This window comes from Coenobita brevimanus, chromosome 6 (genome assembly GCF_032717465.1).
Source record: "Coenobita brevimanus isolate Jiangsu-jjx chromosome 6, ASM3271746v2, whole genome shotgun sequence".
In the NCBI taxonomy this organism is placed as follows: domain Eukaryota; kingdom Metazoa; phylum Arthropoda; class Malacostraca; order Decapoda; family Coenobitidae; genus Coenobita; species Coenobita brevimanus.
This window is the reverse complement of record NC_136959.1, coordinates 10,919,902-10,933,944: the sequence shown is the minus strand read 5'-3', so window position 1 is coordinate 10,933,944 and position 14,043 is coordinate 10,919,902.

Sequence of the window (14,043 nt, the reverse complement as noted above, 5' to 3'; positions counted from 1 at the left end):
CTGGGAGGGGCGCGTGGCTGGGGAGAACGAAGGAGGAGCTGCAGGATATGGGCAAAGGAGATAAGAAATGGAAGGCAGAGAGAGGAACCGTGAATCGATGGACGCGTGAGGAACAAGCATTCACAGGGATATTCATGTACGGTCAGGGAGAAATGATGAGAGAGAGAGAGAGAGAGAGAGAGAGAGAGACAGAGACAGACAGACAGACAGAGAGACAGACAGACAGAGACAGAGACAGAACCAGAGACAGAGACAGAGACACAGAGAGACAAAAAATTAAAGCTGGAATGGGAGTGCAGATTCCAACATTTGTGGAGAGAGAGAGAGAGAGAGAGAGAGAGACAGAGACAGAGACAGAGACAGACAGACAGACAGACAGACAGACAGACAGAGACAGACAGACAGAGACAGACAGACAGACAGACAGATAGAATCCTTGCAAATCTTTATAATTATTTAAACAAATGTGTGTGTGTGTGTGGGGGTACTTTCGTCTTTATTATTTCTACGTGCAATTCGCTTTATAGGCCCATAATTGGTGTGTTTGGCGTGGCATCTTACAGCGCCATAACCAGCCAGTCACCCACCCACTCCATCTTCTCTACCTATGGAGTTACGAGCGCCAGTGTCCTTCTGATAACACATTGTGGCATTTGATCTGTTTGACCTCATATATAAAGCGTTTCTCCTCTCGGTTCTTCATCATGTTTTATCACTTGCGTTTCTGTCTTGGGTGAGGAACAGTTCTAAGGGATGGCGTGTGGTTATACTACCTCCTTTCGTGCCTGTTAATGTTTTTCTTTATTTTTCGTTTTAAGATAGGTGCTTGAAAGTATGGTGGTGGTTCTTGGTTGGTTCATCTCACTGCAAGAAATTTTCCAAATAGCTATCGGTTTGCACTTCTGCGTTGAATTATTATAGGTAGTTATAGCACTACAAAGAGGAAGAGCGATGAGAGATACTGTGGTAATTGTTCATAGCAGTTAACCTCTTACAATGAATAGGGATTACTATAACACCGATCTAAGCCTGATGGTTGGAGAGATACTGTTGTTACTCCTGCTTTATAGTTCAGTCCACTGTTACTCCATTTTATTACCACTGATGGTATCCCGAACCACGTACAGTAATACGGCAGTACAGCTCTGTTTCTTCTGGATGTAGAAAAGAGAGGGGAAAAGTTAGATCTATTGCTATTGAGTATACAAGAATAATTGAGGCAAGCATTTCATTTTACTAAAGCCCAGTCTTACCCTAAAACACGATATCGCTGCAGTCGTAATTATAACTAATTCCCCGACAGTACTGCTGTGTGAACGGGGATAAGGGTGTAAACAAACTTTGTCCAACAGTCTTACTGGTCCAGAAATAGAACACTAATACTTCTAGTGGAGAGCATTATGCGCTAACCATTGCACCACTGGCTCCCATAAGAAGGCCTGCTGATCTTGTTATCAGGTATTTTTTTGAGTCGTGAGTGTACAATAGGTATATACGGATCCTTATCAATTATTTCTTATATCTTGATCGATAATCTAACAAGATATCCGTTGCTTCTTCTATTCGTGGTAGCTCTGAATATGAAGAGCACCCAGCTACTCTACATCTTCCTAATACTTCAGCTACACTAGTCTACAGAAACTATACCTCTTGCATAATTTTAGCTCGCCCACTCATAAATGGTCTATCTATCTATCCATCTATCTATAGCCCGACGCCCTAATCCCGCAAAGGGTGGCCGCAGACAAAACGCCTCCAAGTCGCTCTGTCACCCACCATTTGACTACCCTCCCCCCAACTCACCCCCCCCCTCCCTCATATACCTCTCAACTCCATCCCTCCACCTCATCCTCGGTCTACCTCTCCCTCTCCCTCCCTCCACCTCACCTACATACACCCTCTTATTCAGTCTTTCATTCTCCATTCTCTTCACATGTCCAAACCACCTCAGTGTATTTCTCCTAATCTTCTCAACCACATCCACATCCACCCCACAGCGTTCCTTCACTTCATGCGTCAACCTGTCCCTCCACGTCACTCCACATGCTCCTCTCAAGTAACTCATTTCCACTGCTCTCATTCTTGACTTGTTCCCCTCTTGCAAGGTCCATGTCTCGCTTCCATACGTCAGGGTAGGGATCACAATACTATCATGCAGTGACTCCACGCTACAAGATGTAATGTTGTTCATGTACACACTCCTTACTTTCAACTGGTCGTTCTTGGTGCATATAAGATCTTGTGCAATCAAGGTGCACCTTCTTGTTCATTTCAGTGTGGGCGCTGTTTGCCAGGTACATTGACAGGTGTGGAATGTGATCCAGGGATTTCCTGGCCTGGAGTGTTGTGACCTTTACAGTGTGATGTGATACTATATGACCATGAACACCATCATAATCATCATCATCCAGACCTCCTTTCCCACTCTAAGATGGGATGAAATAGAATGAGTTAGAGTGAGACACCAACCAAAGTCTACTCACCCGAATGGCCCACACTCCCGTTCATTCGCCATTCAAGTCCCTCGGAATCCTCGCCTCATAGGATAGATATAGTTTATTCCACTCATACTGTCACATTCATCTATCCAACAGAGCCAATCCAACGACTGTCAGGTTGAAAAAGGATGCCAAATCCTGGTCTCGAAATAAACGGATCTTGAATTTGGCTGTGTATTACCTTGATTATTGTTGTTTTCTTGAAGGGAACATTTTGCGGGCTCCTGGCCTTGGGTTCCTTCTTCCTTGCATAAAAAAGGCCGCACAGAACTTATCCAGTCCAACAAGCCTGATCTTTTGTTACTTCCATAATATACCTAAAAAAAAAAAAATCTAATAAATGAAAACCAACCCCAAATTTAGCTCATCATAATATAGAGCCGGGAAGCGTTTGTGAGAAGTTGATGAAGTATATCTGGTTGCATTTTACAGGGAAAGTAAAGAAAAATATCATAAACCAATAACTTAATACAGGTTCAGTGTCAGAGAGAGAGAGAGAGAGAGAGAGAGAGAGAGAGAGAAAGGAGAGAGGGAGAGAGAGAGAAAGGAGAGAGGGAGAGCAGGGTTGCAAAATAAAAGGGAAATCGTATGAAGATGTTGGTAATGTATACTTGCTAGCTGACAACTGCAATGAACTGAAGGCTGAGACTGTCTTGGTCCTGCAGTCCACCATCCTTACTTTAGGGGATTTTCGGCCTTTACATTAACTGTATACCGTTGGTGTTGCATGTCTAAGTGCTTCGTGCTTATTCTGGATTTATAATCGCTTTCCAAATTCCAAATAATAATAATAATAATAATAATAATAATAATAATAATATACTAAAGCCTTGACTTATTCATAGACCCACCACATAGTTTACTCCTGTTATGTTTTATTTATTTATTTATTTTTTCTTTTACATAAGTTGTGTGTTTTTACCTTTTCAATGTCTGTCTGTTGCTGGAGTGAAAAATGGAAGGCTATTCTCGCCAGCCGTTGACCTATGGCAACTCACGTACATCGTTTTATCACAAATACGCCACACCAACAACTATCTGATTGTTTTAAGAAGCAGTTGAAGGTTTAATGTAGGTGCATAAATTACCCGAGTTTTCATATGCAGTTAATTATTATTCCCATCAGATGTTCCGGGGTTAATTTGCCCATGTGTCCTGCTGATTTCGGAGTGGTGCTGTTTGTAGACGAGATTCTGTTTACCGTGGAGTTCTGGCAAAAGTAACAACATAACTTAATATAGTGCAAACAATCCAGAGTAAGATGCACCTAAAGCCAACGAGCAGCAGACATACAAGCTACGCACCTGACCACCTACGCGAAGGTAAATGGCTGAATGCAGGTAAGTTCAAAACATAAGTACATGAAAGGGAGAAAAAATGCATGAATAAAAGAGATTTCTTTATACGGTCCACGCTTGTTAAGTGCAGTGACGACAGCGGTGTAAAGGAAGGGAATGGGGCAGCTGCGTCAGTGAAAGTAGACACAGATTTAAATATCACGTAGGGGTCTCAGCCAATATGTAAGCCAAAGACAGATTAAAGGGCTATGTCAACAGAGTAAACAAGTGCATTCAGGTCGTGTATTCTGGCTGGATCACACACACACACACACACACACACACACACACACACACACACGTTCCCACGTCTTCCACTCCCATCTTTCTTTTTCACACTCTTCCTTTTGGCAGGAGTCCTCATATTCACATCTGCATAATTTATCCTGAGGCTGTGAGTGAGAGAATAATATGGTCTGGAAATGATTTTGGTATTACTATTTCAGCTTCGTAATGTCGACTTAGAGTACGTTTAAGTAGCTTGATGAACTTCCTACGTGTAAAAGATGGCATAACATACATTTACAAGCCACCACTTGGGTGCTAATACCCACCGTCCACACCAAACACCTGCTTGGGCTGTCTCATTCAGGACTTGTCTGATGGAGTTAGCAGGGGTGTTTTTATGGCACGTCGATGGACAATATGGGAGATCAATATATACTGCTCTAACCTCTTCAGCCTAAACACGTATCACTGGAGTTTCTTATTGCTTCTCCATGCAGTGTTTTTGGCCCTAGGAAAGACTTCAAAGTGGGGTTAAGACATGACCATGTTTACCTCCTTCACTGTGAAAGGCCTTCCCCAAGCTAAATTAAATCAGCTGAAGGCAGAATAAATAAACCAACAGACTACGTCACGTGATTCAAGGAGATTAGTGTATTAAATTCCTGAAACTTTCTTCTTCTCTCCGTCCGGGGTTCGATTCCACGTCTTTGGAAGGGTGGGCCATCATCTAATGACTTGAATTTTACCTGGTACACCTGAACCAGAAGGAAGATATGGAGTTTCGTTTTCGATGTTGTTGTGTTGATTGCAATATTTTCTTCGATGACTTTTACAAAATGAGTTATACAGAATTTTCACTTTTTTTTTACTTTGCATTAAATAAATACTGTCCGTATGTCTCTCATTAAAAGAACATGTGTGTGTGTGTGTGTGTGTGTGTGTGTGTGTGTGTGTGTGTGTGTGTGTGTGTGTGTGTGCCCATCGATCAGTGATGAACGCGTAAGAAGCCTATTATCTGTTCCTCAGTTGCCTTGTCTGATGGTCGAGTCAGTATCAATGTTTGCCCATGTGACTGAGGTGCAGTTGATAAACGAATTTAGTATCGATGTAATAAAACATGTAGATGTCAACATGCTCCATTTCTTTCAGAAAGCGTGCCTAACTAATGTTTCAACCTAATAATAATAATAGTACTACTACTACTACTACTACTACTAATAATAATAATAATAATGATAATAATAATGATAATAATATGTAGAATTCAGAAACTGCTGAAGCAATATTAAAAGAACTCCACACTCCAGATGAAAATACTTTCATCACTGTCGACCTAAAATTAAAGGACTTTTGGTGTGACTCCAGTCTTTTTACTAATTTTGATATTTGACATTCATTACATAGAATCAGGATTCCAGGGGCTTGAATGATGAGTGAATGGAAGAGTGGCCGATTGGATTGGGCAAATTTGGGCTGTCTGGACATTGCTACTCCTCGCCCTGCCCTAGGGTGGGAAAGGAGGTCCGGATGATAATGATGATGATGATTGATCTGTGACCTTGAGATCAAGGGCAAGGTCATTCATACAATGCAAATCGTGTTCGCTAATGGCCCACTACATTTCCACCGAGTTTGGTCAAAATCAACCAAATACTTACCGATGTAACACTTTCGCGCACTCTGTGGCCATTTTGATTTTCCTCAATATCTCAGAAAGTATTTATTGGATCTCATTATCAATACCCAGGTGCACTAGTGTATGTTGACGACTACATACTGGAACAATTGCAAGGCAATCGATTCAGTATTTTTTGTTGTGCAGAAGAGCAAAAATTGAAAAAAATAACAGGGGGCGTAAGTGCGGTGCTAGTGCTAGGGGAAAAAAAAAAAAAAGTGCCAAAGGAAGCCTACAACTAAGATACATCACCCCTTAAAATCTCAAGTCTCTATCTCGAACGGTCTTCGAATGTCAGTCTTCTAGATCTTAACCCCCCCCCCTCCTCCCACAAAAAAAGGATATAATACCTACAGTATCAATAACAGCTCCACAGAATGTGAAGCTCATAATAATAGTAATGATAATACTCGAACGATTCGGAAAATTAAATCTTAGCAAAATCAGAATTGGCTTTAACCCCATCAGTTCGATGACGCATTCTGTAATCATTCTTGCTACCAGGAGACGAATTTCTTCAGCAATTTGGTTCACTTAAACTGAAATCGGCTAAGGCAATATCTAATGCTTCCCATTCAAAACGTCCTTACGCTAGGTATGAGCATGAATATAATGACAAATACATCATCATGGTGAACGGATTAAGGCAGATATATTCTGTCAGTAACGTTAACAGTTTTTGGTGGCTAAATTAGACGTGAAATATTCGTCACTTTGCACCCCTCTCCACCTAATCAGAAAAATGAAACACGTCTTCACTACAAAACAACATTCACGTTTTCTCTACCACTTCACCACCTCCGTCCACTAGTAACCACATCACTCTTTAATAACCCTCTGTCAGTCCACTATCTAAAAAGGCTAATGATAATACTTATGTGGACGTGTTCAGTTCAGCTTGATACAAACAATATTACCAAGATTGGGAATGGTGTTAATTTCCCAAAAGACAATCCTGAAGAGATAACAGTGATACTGGGATGTTTAGTGCGACACTCTCGTTGTTTGGAGTAGGAGCACCTTGAGACGCTGGAAAAATTAACCACTTCTCTCTTAATCAGTCTTTGTAAAAAAAAAGCGAAGAGGTTGATATGATTCCTTATATCATGTATTTTGTAGATGAAATTGTGTGCAGTTCACGTGTTTTAAAAAGATGCTGCAATAGATGATCATCATTTAGGTAGGATACATCATTAAGTGTTAATTATTCAAGCAGGTTTGTGACAGAGACTAGTCCCAAAGTCTTAAATGCTATATATCTGTCACTTTATCTGTCTATCTATCTGTCTTTCTATCTAACTATATATCTGTCTATTTGCCGGTCTGTCTATCTATCTATCTGTCTGTCTGCCTGTTGGTCTGTCTCTCAATCTATTCACCTATCTATCAATCTGTCTCTCTGTTATCTATCCATTCATCTATCTAACTATCAATCTACCTATCTAGAAATAGAGATAGATACATAAATATATATAGACACATATGGGCGAGATATTGCACAGTAACTAAGGAAAGCTGCTAGAGTCCATACCATAGCTTGTGGTAGTCCCGATTTGGATTACGGTTCGGTTTTCAAGTACCACTGCTTTAGCCACACAGAACACCTGTGTGCCAAGAGTGTGGACCCTGTTTGTTGTGTGTGTGTGTGTGTGTGTGTGTGTGTGTGTGTGTGTGTGTGTGTGTGTGTGTGTGTGTGTGTGTGTGTGTGTGTGTGTGTGTGTAGGTGAATGCGTGGTTCGAAGGTTCACTATTTACTCTAAAATCCTGCCATCTATATATTTTAACTACAGGATTTTATGTTACAACCTACCTGTTCGTTCATTAACACCACACATGAACAATACAAACTTGTTATCCGAGTCCATTACGTAAAGTCTATTCACTAAGTCTGTAAGTGTTGGGTTCGTGACCACATCACGCACATGTGTGGCTTGGAGGAATTGTAATATATCGGAAATTACGAAAGAGGAAATACACAAGTAATCATCATAACTTCATGCTTGCTTTAGTCTGGGGATTCGGTGACCAGTTTGGGGTACTTGTGGGCTAATTTAGACAGCGGGTTTACATGTGGTGAATGGGTGGGGATGGACAGACAAATTGGGTAGTTGGCGTAGGCGATGAAATGGTCTTGGTGAGTGAAGGAGTGGGTGTTGGCATGATTGATGAATGTGTAGGGATCAACAAAGAGTGGGGGTAATGTTGTGGGCGTTGAAGAGGTTTGGCGGGTGGGGATGCTTTAGTCAAGATTAGGCTACACAGTTTTGTTTATACGAAGCCAGAGCGAAAAGAGGTAATTTTGTTGTCCGTCCACATACTTGACTGTTTTCCTGTCAGTCAGTTTAAGTACTGTTAGATATGGCCCGGCCTGATATGGGTTGGTATTTAGGAAAAGATCTTAGTCTTATCCAGCTTCACCTGTTGTCATTACTCCTAACCAAACTAGCCTTTCAGATTTACTCCTATTTTAAAAAATGGTCTGGGTTTACTAGACCCATAACCTGAGCTGCTTTTTTCTGTTACTAAGAAATTAAACAGTATGTTTAAAATAGGTCTCGCATGTGATGGTTGGCCAATTATTGTGATCGGTAGTTCTTTACAATATCCCTTTGCATCATGATTAAGAATCTAAGTCCATCGATCCATAACCTCACCATAATATACCTGTAGTAAATCAATTTAAAAAAAAAGAAAAAAAAAGGAAATCACTGAAGTTACACTAACCTAGTTTCTAATAAACGAATGATTGCAAAAAACATACAGAGCACAAGTACCCCTTCAAAACTCCATCGTCTCGCAAAAACCCAAGGATAAGAAAATAAAATAAAATTGCAGGAGATTTTCACTTGCTAAATAAATACTGCTTTAACGTTGTCACCAGCAGGATGCTTTAATGTAAACTGCGTCTTTCTCTCTAGCTTCCACTCTTGTAAAACCATGTGGCTCTGGCATACCTCACTCACATACTCACTCCTTCACACCATATGGTCCCGAGCTTCTTTACAACACACACACACACACACACACACACACACACACACACACACACACACAGATGGAGGAACAGCACCGGAATCGTCTAAGGTAGAACTGGAGGAAAGTCTGAGCAAGAGTTCTGCCTTTTCAGCAGAAGAAACAGGTACAGAGAAATCAGAGCAGAAAAGAAAGAAGTGAAGGAGCATGAAGTGAAGTTGTTAGAAAGATTTTTTAGCAGGGTGCAGAAAGAGTAGGAACACTGTAAGTCAGAGAGTTCACAGCATTTAGTATGAATGCATTTTTGTTTTTAGAAGAGCGATGAACAGACTTACCACAATTCCGAATTGCAGAAACGTTTGAAAGATATGAGATTCAAGAGTGGGTTGGTGTTGGTGGCCTTCTTGTATGCTTTCTTTTCCGTGTTATAGACAGCGTTACAACAAGCGTGATTAAATCAAGGTTTTTCTTTGGACTAGTTAGAGGATACGAGAAAGGAATTTATGCTTCAGTAATGAGCGACACACACTTAGAAAGCTGTCATCCATGGATGCAGGAGTCATATCAAGGAAATCAAAAAAGTTGTGCCTCGGGAGGGGCCTCCCAAAGAGTCAGCCAGCCCCAAAGTGCCACAGCCGCTGCTTGTTGGGAGTGGGTCCTTTGGCCTTTCTGAAGTGATCCTACCAAACCATGCCTCACTTACCACCTTACCTTACCCTGCCCCCAACCCATCCTACCACCAACTCCTGTCACAACCCACCACATCCTACCTAACCTTGCACTCAGGCAGTATGGTGTGAGGCAGGGTAGTATGGCGTGATACAGTGGAAGTCTGGTGTGACATGATGCAGTCTGGTGTGACAAGGGACAGCCTGGTGTGATACGGGGTAGTATGATATGACATGGGGCAGTGTGGTGTTACATGGAACAGTTAGGTATGATACAGAGCTGCCTGGAAATGGGTAAAGCTAAAAGTAAGAAAGTTTGACCGGCAGCTTCGTGTGACCCTTTGTAAAACTCAGAATTTAAACACAGAATGAAAGGCCAAAGAAGTCCTCGAAGGAATATATATATATAAAAAGGAATAGAAAAGTACAGAAAGAGAAGAAAGAACTTAAAATGATCAAGGGCGTACCTGCGGTGAAAATATTGAAGACGGAAAAGAAAAAATAAAGAGAGAAAAGATTATGTGAGAATCTTTTTGGAATTTCATCTCTCTCTCTCTCTCTCTCTCTCTCTCTCTCTCTCTCTCTCTCTCTCTCTTCTTTCTTCTTTCTCTCTCTCTCTCTCTCTCTCTCTCTCTCTCTTGTTTATTTTCTATTTTCCAGATCTTCGCCACCTTCCATACCGCACAAGTATTGTTTCCTTCCTTCCTCCCTTCCCGAGCCCTGCCACTTAGTATTCCGTCCGGATCCGGTGAGGTTCGGCCGTAATGCCACGACTGAGCGCGCGCGCGCACACACACACACACACACACACACACACACACTGAGGGAGGCAGCAGCAGAGCGCATTACTAATTGGGAAGGAGGGCTGCCAAAAATCTGAGCTGGTACAAGAGAGATATGGCTTAGTTACGGAGCACTAGGGGATATTCCAGGGTTGGTACAGTGAAGTAGTAGTAGAAGTAGTAGTAGTAGTAATGGTAGTAGTAGTAGTAGTAATAGTAGTGGTGTTGGTGTCGGTATTTTGTCATGATGGTGATGGTGTTGGTGGTGGTTGTGGCGATGGTGGTGATTGCAAACTCAAACGCACATTCGAAACGTGACTCCCAGTGGAGTGCAGGCTGAAACTGCACTCCTACAGCTCACTCTCCGTTTTGTGGAAGAGAGGGAGGAAGGTGAGGGACGTTCGCATAACAGGGCAGTGAATCGACTCTTGTCATATGAGTGCTACCACATGAAGGCGCCCCTCTCCAGTATCATTTGGAGGTGGTGCTGAGGTGATATGTCTGATGGCTTCGCTGCACGGCACTTACAATTTTGGCACATACAGTAACAAGCACTGAGGCCTGAAGGGCATGTAGTGCTTTTTCATTTTGGGGGCCATTAATTTTCTTTTTTTTGTAACACTTTTGTTTTAATTCTACACAACTATGTTTCTGTTTAAGCTACAGTAACTAAGGACTGGATATGAACCATACGCTTCGGGGGGGATACATTGCTAGTTTGATAAAATGACATTGATTTTACAGGAATTAGTAATGGATGATATTGCTGGAAGAATTGGTACTGGTCGTGTGAGTGGCGTAATGGGACAAATAATAATATAAGACGGCTAGAAAGACAAGCATCGGAAAAGAAAGTTGAGTATAGTGCAAAAAATTGATACATAGGCTGTAGCGAACGGCAACAGAGGCCCAGCAGATTTTGAAAGTGAAGTGAGTAAAAATGTTTAAGCGAGTCATTAACAAGGGGAGATCAGGGAGGACTGATGTAGTGGACTGTCTGAACATAAACTCCTGTTGGTGTGAAGGTGACAATGAGAGCAGCACGGAAGAAAACCCACGAGAATGAAACACGGAGTAGAAGGAATAAGTGTGAAGACTGATAAGCAATGCAGAGGCGGGTGAATCACGAGAAATAGCAGTCCTCATGCATGCCCACACACCTTCACATGCTTCCACTTCGGCGCTAGTATCTAATGTCCATGTTGACTTTATTTCGGGGCTTATTACATTCAGAATCGATGTGACTGTATGAGCGGAAGTTTTTTTATGGCCTGCTTCTTAAACTCAGTGACAAATTCTACCATGTCCCTAATAATCGTCTGACCATGGAAGTGGTCAGACATGCTGAAGAGGAAGGAGTGCTAAGAATCTCTGTGGTGAAAGAAAAATCCATCGTCTTTGAAAGATTTGGGACATTTATCGTTCAACCTTAGGCCTATGAAGTTAACTTGGCTTTTCATCTTGAAGGACATAACTGTAAATTGCAAATCCATAGAGTCTTACTGAGGGTAAGGAGACAGGAAGAGGCATTCATTGAAGTTTCCAATGGTCCTTTCCTGGTCTACAGAGGCAAACACGAAAATAGGGAAAATGGTGTAGTTGCCAGAACTAAAAACAATTCTTTAGCATAAATGAAAGAGTAGTCAAATAATAAAACTGAAGATATATATATATGCCAACCACTCAACCAGCTGCTGGCCCATTAGCGCCAGGGTTCGAATCCTGGTGTGAGCAGCTGTAGTCACTTGACTCAGGTGTCCTTGACTCAGGGTGTCCATCCACCCATTTATTGGGTTGGTAGGTGAATATAAGTACGAAGGGTAACACCGAAGTGGAGCTTACTGTGGTAATCTGGATGAGTCTGGATGATACAGTGGTCTTCCATCCCAGGTTACTGGGTGAATAACCCTAGCTTCAGGCTCAAAGGCTTATGTTCCCACCTTTACCTTATATATATATATATATATATATATATATATATATATATATATATATATATATATATATATATATATATTGTAGAATTAGCTATTATTCGTGTTAGCTAAGTAGGAACCAGGAAGGAAGTGCTTGTTGTGTAAGCAGTGGATATGAAATGTAATGTGTGAAAGTGTTGTTATACTGTAGAGGCAGTTTTTACATGAGTCAAAGTCTGTTTACGTAATCGGTATAAACCGACGAGATTCGAGAGACATGTTGAACTATGAAAAAAGACATACCTATTTGCATTCTTAGTTACAATAGCCTCCATGACTTAGATTATGAACCTCACCGTCAGGGCACACAGAAATAGTGAGGGAAACGCCGTAATCCACAGAGCCACTGTGGCAATCATAAGGAATAAGACGCTAACAAAACAGTTGGAAGAAATAAAGCTTAATCGTTGTACAGTACATGCGAGGTAACCATAATTTGAGCATACTCTTGAAACCAGACTTATTTGCCTCTGCCGAAAGATCCTCGAGGATAAGGAGAGATGTACTCGTTCTCCTCAGTATTTTAGCTGTTACAGATATGGTGAAACCTGTGTGTTAGTCACCTGTCGTTTCAATCCCTGAGAGCAGGCTGGCTGGATCTGAAATGCAAACCACAACCAAATACCGACGGAAGTAAATTCAACACACACTGAAGGTGAGTCTAACAGAATTAATATGACATCGTGGCCCTGGACCCGGGCTGGGAAATTCATGGGTGATATTTCCCTGGCTTATTCCTCTGAGCAGCTTAATGTCTGCAGCCGGAGTGCCGGTAAGCAGAGGTCATGTGTGTGTGTGTGTGTGTGTGTGTGTGTGTGTGTGTGTGTGTGTGTGTGTGTGTGTGTAGACTGAGGGAATATGCTGTGTGAAATGAGTGTCAGTGAGGTGTTGTGAGGGAAGGTGTGAAATAACTTAGCACTCCATGAGGGAAAGGCCTCGTCGGTGAAGCACGAATTATTTGATCTGCCGACACGACTCTGATTCCACTTTTGTTCTTTGCAGCAACCCTTTGCTTTCTAATGGCGGTCAAGGCCTTCTCCCTCCTAACTCCCATTCCGTCCTCCATATTGCCAGTTTGACCTACTTTACACTCTCAGGGAAAATGTGTTAATTCCTGAATTTCTAGATGAAAAACAAGTATCGTATTATGTCTGTTTGCCCTCTTTAGTTTCTTAATCACAGAAAGTTCTGTAACCGTGTCTCGAGTGTAGTATTTGGCCGTCAGAGCCTCCCTCTTTCCATGAATTTTTTTTTTTAATGCAAGGAAGAAGGAACTAAAGGCCAGGAGTCCCTAAACCGTCTCTTCCAAGAAATAAAACAAAAACAATCTCAACAGAAAGCCAAATTCAAGACCCATTTATTTCGAGATGCCTGGGACACACTGCGTTTGGAGTACTTGAGATCATAGGAAGAAGGAAATACATTCCTTTTCCTCTGACGCTTCAAAGCTGACCTGAAATTATATTGATAGCAAAATATTTTCTTCAGTACGTTTCCTCTCCTTATCATAAATTAACGGTGCCAATGGGATAACCAATAACCGCGTCATTATCATTTTTTACAGATAATTTACGTCCCGGTTCCCATTTTCCTTCAACATCTGAGTAGTGTTTTTCTTTCCTTATTATGCTGATTTTTTATTATTACAGACAGTCTATCTAACGACCCGCAAAAAGGACAGAGTTTGTAACTCTCTCTAATGTATATTATATACCCATAACCAAACCGAGGAGCTTTGAAAACTCTGGCCACCAGCTTAATTTAACAAGCAGATGCACGTGAGCGGATTATCGTCGTCTATTATTTCCATTGAAGCTTCCTTTAAAAGTTAATTTGAAGTGAAAGCCTTGGGTTCTGTAGGGCCAAGCCGAAGATTACAGTACATTTGCAAGAACAGTGAAACAAT